General features: G+C 63.0%; 1 long non-coding RNA gene across 1 annotated transcript; it reads right to left on the bottom strand.

The window, feature by feature from the left end:
- Nucleotides 1-1200: 1200 nt before the first annotated feature.
- Nucleotides 1201-5558, bottom strand: LOC308233914. The gene is made up of 3 exons (XR_013959012.1): nt 5350-5558; nt 2153-2278; nt 1201-1597 (listed from the first exon to the last, which is right to left on the bottom strand). It is a non-coding gene; the product is annotated as an uncharacterized lncRNA (long non-coding RNA).
- Nucleotides 5559-5943: the final 385 nt, after the last annotated feature.

Genomic DNA, 5943 nt, shown 5'->3' with positions numbered 1-5943 from the left:
AGGCCTGAGGGCGCGAGGGAGACTCGTCCCCGCTCCGGCCACACGCGTCTCCCCTGGCCTTCCACGCTTCGTCTCCCAGGGTCCAAGGAGCAGACCTCCGACCTTGGGCTCGATTCCTAGTTAGACTAAGAGTCTAAGAAAGCGATCCGGCCCGGCCAGCGTGGCTCAGGGGTTGAGCATCGACCCAGGAAGTGAGAGGTGGCTGGTTCGATTCCCGGTCAGGGCACGTGCCCGGTCGTGGGCTCGATCCCCAGTGGGCTGTGCAGGAGGCAGCCGATGGATGGTGCTCTTCTCTCTCATCAAGGTTTCTCTCTCTAGCCCTCTCCCTTCCTCTCTCTGAAAATCAATAAAAACATTAAGAAGGGAAGGAAGGGAGGAAGGGAGGGAGGGGGGAGGGAGGGAAGGAAGGAAGGGAGGGAGGGAGGGAGGAAGGAAGGAGAGAGGGAGGGAAGGAAGGAAGGAGGGAGGGAAGGAAGGAGGGAAGGAAGGAGGGAAGGAAGGAAGGAGGGAAGGAGGGAAGGAGGGAAGGAAGGAAGGAAGGAAGGAGGGAGGGAGGGAAGGAAAAAGGGAGGGAAGGAGGGAAGGAAGGAAGGAAGGAGGGAGGGAGGGAAGGAAGGAAGGAGGGAAGGAAGGAAGGAGGGAGGGAAGGAAGGAGGGAGGGAGGGAAGGAAGGAGGGAAGGAGGGAGGGAGGGAGGGAAGGAGAGAAGGAAGGAAGGAGGGAAGGAAGGAAGGAGGGAGGGAGGGAAGGAAGGAAGGAGGGAGGGAAGGAAGGAGGGAGGGAAGGAGGGAAGGAAGGAGGGAAGGAGGGAGGGAGGGAGGGAAGGAAGGAGGGAGGGAGGGAAGGAAGGAGGGAGGGAGGGAAGGAGGGAGGGAAGGAAGGAAGGAGGGAAGGAAGGAGGGAGGGAAGGAAGGAGGGAAGGAAGGAAGGAAGGAGGGAAGGAAGGAAGGAAGGAGGGAAGGAAGGAAGGAGGGAAGGAAGGAAGGAGGGAAGGAGGGAAGGAAGGAAGGAGGGAAGGAAGGAGGGAGGGAAGGAAGGAGGGAAGGAAGGAAGGAGGAGGGAAGGAGGGAGGGAAGGAAGGAGGGAAGGAAGGAAGGAGGAGGGAAGGAGGGAAGGAAGGAGGGAGGGAGGGAAGGAAGGAGGGAAGGAAGGAAGGAAGGAGGGAAGGAAGGAAGGAGGGAAGGAAGGAAGGAGGGAAGGAAGTTTCCGTTCAAGTTTCCTGACGGCGACCTGGGCAGGCGTAGCTTCTTCCTCTCGGGAGGTCGCCGTCGGTTCTAGGCAGGCCTTGAAGGGATTGGAGGAGACTCACGGGGGGGGGGGCAGGGGGGGCAGGACCATCTGGGGGACTCCGTCCGTCAGCTCCAATGTCACCCTCCCCCAGACACGCCCCCCACGCACCCAGGACGAGTTTGACCAAATACCCGGGCACCGTGGTCCCTGCCCGGGCTGCCACCGCTGGAGCCGTCCCAGCTGACCTAAAGGCGATGCCTCGCGGCCGCCGGGACCGGACGTGGGTGACGCCGGCTGTGGGCTGGGAGGCGGGCAGCAGGGCGTGGGCACCGGGGATGCCATCGGCCGGAAAGCCGGCGAGGAAACGGCTGTGGGAGCGGAGACGGGACCCCCAGGTTAGGGATGGTGTGTGGAGCCCACACAGGCCGTGTGGTCGCCCAGGGCAACGTGAAGACAGGGCGGGACCCACACATCCGTCAGGAAATCTCCACCAGAATGAGGACGTGCCCTGTGCCCGCCGTTCCGTGCAGGCGGGAGTCAGAGGAGCCCCGGGGCCGGACCGGCTGCCTTAGACACAGACGGGCCTGTTTCTCCTCCTCCCGACGAGGGTGAGGGTCCCCCAGCGCCTCCCAGGCCGACGAGAGGCAGCGTTCACCGGGAAAACCCCGGTTGGCCCCAGAACCGAGGCGGCGCGGTCCCCGGCTGTGACCGCTGTCACTGCGTGGACTCAGAGGAGGGGGCCGTTGTTTCCGAGCGCGGCTGCGGTAACGCTGCTTCTGGAAAATTCTAACAGAGCCTGACAGCGGAACAAAGTCTCCCGTGGAGGGAGCCGTGATGAATGTCCCTGTCACCGCATTTTAGCAGAACGAGGGCGCACGGGAGCCACGGGGAGGGGGTGCGGGGAGGGGCGTGCGGGGGCTCACGTGGTCACGGGCGTCTGCCCGCGGCTGGAACGCGGGTGAGTCATGCTGGTGTGTGTCTGCTTCTGGGTGAGGGGTGCCTCGTCCCCGGTCCAGGGCTGTTCGTGGTGTTCCAGGGCCGACGGGTAACTGGAGGATTCAATGCCTTGGTTGTGGTTGTGAATTCTCGCCCGAGGGTAGTTTTCCATTGATTTTTAGAGAGAGGGAGGGAGGGAGGGAGGGGGGCAGGGAGGGGGCAGAGAGGGAGGGAGAGAGAAAAGGAAGGGAGAGAAGGAGGGAGAGAAGAAGGGAGGGTGGGAGGGGGGCAGGGAGGGAGGGAGAGAGGGAGAGGGGCAGGGAGGAAGGGAGGGAGGCAGGGAGAGAAGGAGGAAGGGAGGAAGGGAGGGAGGGAGAAAGGGAAGGGAGGGAGGGAGGGAGAGAGGGAGGGTGGGAGGGAGAAAGGGAAGGGAGGGAGGGAGGGAGGGGGAGGGAGGGAGGGAGGGGGAGGGAGGGAGGGAGGGAGAAACATCAGCGTGAGAGAAACACATCGATGGGCTGCCATCTGCTCTGACCGGGGCTGGAGGTTGAACCTGAAACCCAGCTCTGTCCCTGGGCCTGGAATCCAGCCCATGACCCTTGGGTGGGCAGAGGCCGGCGCTCTAACCACTGAGCCACAGCCCGGGGTGGCAGATTATTTCCTGAGACCAGGTGCCTCTTCCTCCTGTCCTCTCATCTCCCCAGGCCGCCAGAGGACCCTCCACGGCCCGCCACCCTCATCCCTGAGCCCTTTAGGTAGAGACACGGAGACCCCGGCTCTGACCCCCGGAGCCAGAGGCCGAGGCGGGACCCCCAGGGCTCTGGGCTCTCCCTGCCTCCTGGACCTGCTGGCCTGGACGCCTGGCCTGTCCAGCCCCCATCGTCCTCTGGGGACGGGAGACACCCTCCGAGGGCGGCACAGGGCGGCACCCGGCCGGGGTCTCCTCGGAGGAGATCAGCCTGCCGCGGCGGCCCGTGTGCACGCTGCTGGGAGGAACTCAATTCCTCGTCTCGGCCGCCCCCCCACCCCACCCCTGGCCCTTATCACAGCACCGGGCGCAGACACGGGTCCCGGGGAGACTGGCTGGCTCCTCTGGGACGCGCTGCGCCTCATCTCGGGGTGAACCGAACCCCGGCGGGGCGCAGCCTGAGGCCTCTGCCCGGCCTCCCTCGCCCGCAGGGAAAGCTGGTCCCCGTCCCACTGGGCTCCGGTCCCCGCCCGGCATCCTGCCCAGAGGAGCCAGCTGCGCCCAGGGAGAAGGCGGGGTGCACCCAGGGAGAAGGGGGAAGTCGGGGGGGGGACTGGGGCGCCCCAGGTGCATGTGCCCGGCTCAGGTCTGTCTCCCGGGCCCGGAGGAAGGCTGTTGGTTCCCCGTGGAAGCAGCCAGAGACCCGAAGCCAGACTCCACGCGGAGCCCACTCTGCAGAAAATGACCTTTGCCCCCTTCCGTCTGTCTGTCTGTCTCTTTGAAGCCTTTCCCTGGGAGATGTCTTGGCCGAGTGGGAGAAGGAAGAGCGTGTGTGGGGGAGACGGTAAATGACATTTGTTAAGTTAAGATGGTCAGTGAGCCCTGCTGGGTGCTCGATGGGCTGTAGGCTGTCCTGTGGGGGTTTGGTCCCCACTCAGGGCGTGTGCGGGAGGCAGCCAATCACTGTTTCTCTCTCTCTTCCTCCCTTCATGTCTGTGAGGTCAATTACAAAGCTAAATTAAGTCATAAACATGCACCGTGTGTGTGTGTGTGTGGGTGTGTGAGTGTGTGTGAGTGAATGCATGTGTGTGAGTGTGTGAGTGCATGTATGTGTGTGAGTGCATGTGTGTGAGTGCATGTGTGTGTGAGTGCATGTGTGTGTGAGTACATTTGAGTGTGAGAGTGCGTGTGTGTGCATGTCTGTGTGAGTGCATGTGTGTGAGTGTGTGTGAGTGCGTGTGAGTGCATGTGTGTGAGTACATGTGAGTGTGAGTACATGTGAGTGTGAGTGCATGCGTGTGAGTGCATGTGTGTGTGAGTACATTTGAGTGTGAGTGTGAGTGTGTGAGTGCATGTGTGTGTGAGTACATGTGAGTGTGAGTACATTTGAGTGTGAGTGTGTGAGTGAATGTGTGTGCATGTGTGTGTGAGTGCATGTGTGTGTGAGTGCATGTGTGTGTGAGTGTGTGTGGGTGCATGTGTGTGAGTACATGTGAGTGTGAGTACATTTGAGTGTGAGAGTGCATGTGTGTGTGTGTGAGTGCATGTGTGTGTGAGTACATGTGAGTGTGAGTGCATGTGTGTGTGAGTGCATGTGTGTGTGAGTACATTTGAGTGTGAGTGTGAGTGTGTGAGTGCATGTGTGTGTGCATGTGTGTGCGGGCTGTGGCAGCAGGGCCTTGGTGGGGGGCTGTGGCAGCAGGGCCTTGGAGGTGGGGGGCCGTGGCAGCAGGGCCTTGGAGGGGGGGGGGGGCCGTGGGCAGCAGGGCCTTGGAGGGGGGCTGTGGCAGCAGGGCCTTGGAGGGGGGGGGCTGTGGCAGCAGGGCCTCGGAGGGGGGCCGTGGGCAGCAGGGCCTTGGAGGGGGGGGGCTGTGGCAGCAGGGCCTCGGAGGGGGGCCGTGGGCAGCAGGGCCTCAGTGGGGGGCCGTGGGCAGCAGGGCCTTGGTGGGGGGCCGTGGGCAGCAGGGCCTTGGTGGTGGGGGGGCCGTGGGCAGCAGGGCCTTGGGAGGGGGCCGTGGGCAGCAGGGCCTTGGGAGGGGGCCGTGGGCAGCAGGGCCTTGGAGGGGGGCCCTTGCCCCCAGGCCTCGTCTCTGTCGTCTGCAGGAGCAGAGGGACTCGGCCACAGGCCGGCTCCTCCGTCTTTCACTGTCTGTGGCTCGTCGCCCCCCCTCTTATCTCTGTCCTGGCAGACAGCACAGGAACCGGGCAGCAGGGCCCCCCGTTCCCTGCAGCGCCGCCCCCCTCTCCCCACCTCTCCCCCGGCTCACGGCGGCTCCCCGTGTCCTCGCCCACTGCTGACCGTGCACAGGGCATCTCCATGCTGGACGCTTGTACGTTTGATGATGCCGTCACTTGCTGGAATCACGGGCGTCCCCCCCCCCCCGTGCCCCGGCTGAGTTTGGAGCGTGGCCGTTCCTTCACCCCCTCCTGTCCAGAGGAGCTGGGGAGCGGGAGGAGGGGCCCCTGTGCCTGACGAGGTAGAAATAGGTGACGAACCCGGCCGGCGTGGCTGCAGGGTTGAGCGTCGACCTATGAACCAGGAGGCCACGGTCGAGTCCAGTCGGGGCACGTGCCCGGGTTGCGGGCTTGATCCCTGAGGTCCCCAGGTGGGGCGTGCAGGAGTCCGCCGATCCGTGGTTCTCTCTCTCAGTAACGTTCTCTCTCTCTCTCTCCCTCTCCCTTCCTCTCTGAAATCAATAAAAATTTTTAAGAGCCCTGACCGGTTTGGCTCAGTGGATAGAGTGTCAGCCTGCGGACTGAAGGGTCCCGGGTTCAATTCCGGTCAAGGGCATGGACCTTGGTTGTGGGCACATCCCCAGTGGGGAGGGGGTGTGTGCAGGAGGCAGCTGATCGATGCTTCTCTCTCATCGATGTTTCTAACTCTCTATCCCTCTCCCTTCCTCTCTGTAAAAAATCAATAAAAAAATATATTTTAAAAAAAATTGTTTTAAGAAAATGGGTGATGGATTCAGTCCCTGCAACTAGAACAAAACAGGGTGGAACCAGGAAATGGCTGCGGGGGGCGGGGCCTGGCAGGCTGGGGCTCCCTCGGGGCTGCGAAGCGGGATCATCTGGGTCAGAGGGAAGCGT

This window comes from Plecotus auritus, assembly GCF_963455305.1.
Source record: "Plecotus auritus genome assembly, chromosome: 9".
NCBI lineage: Eukaryota > Metazoa > Chordata > Mammalia > Chiroptera > Vespertilionidae > Plecotus > Plecotus auritus.
This window is presented reverse-complemented; position numbering and strand designations above follow the sequence as displayed.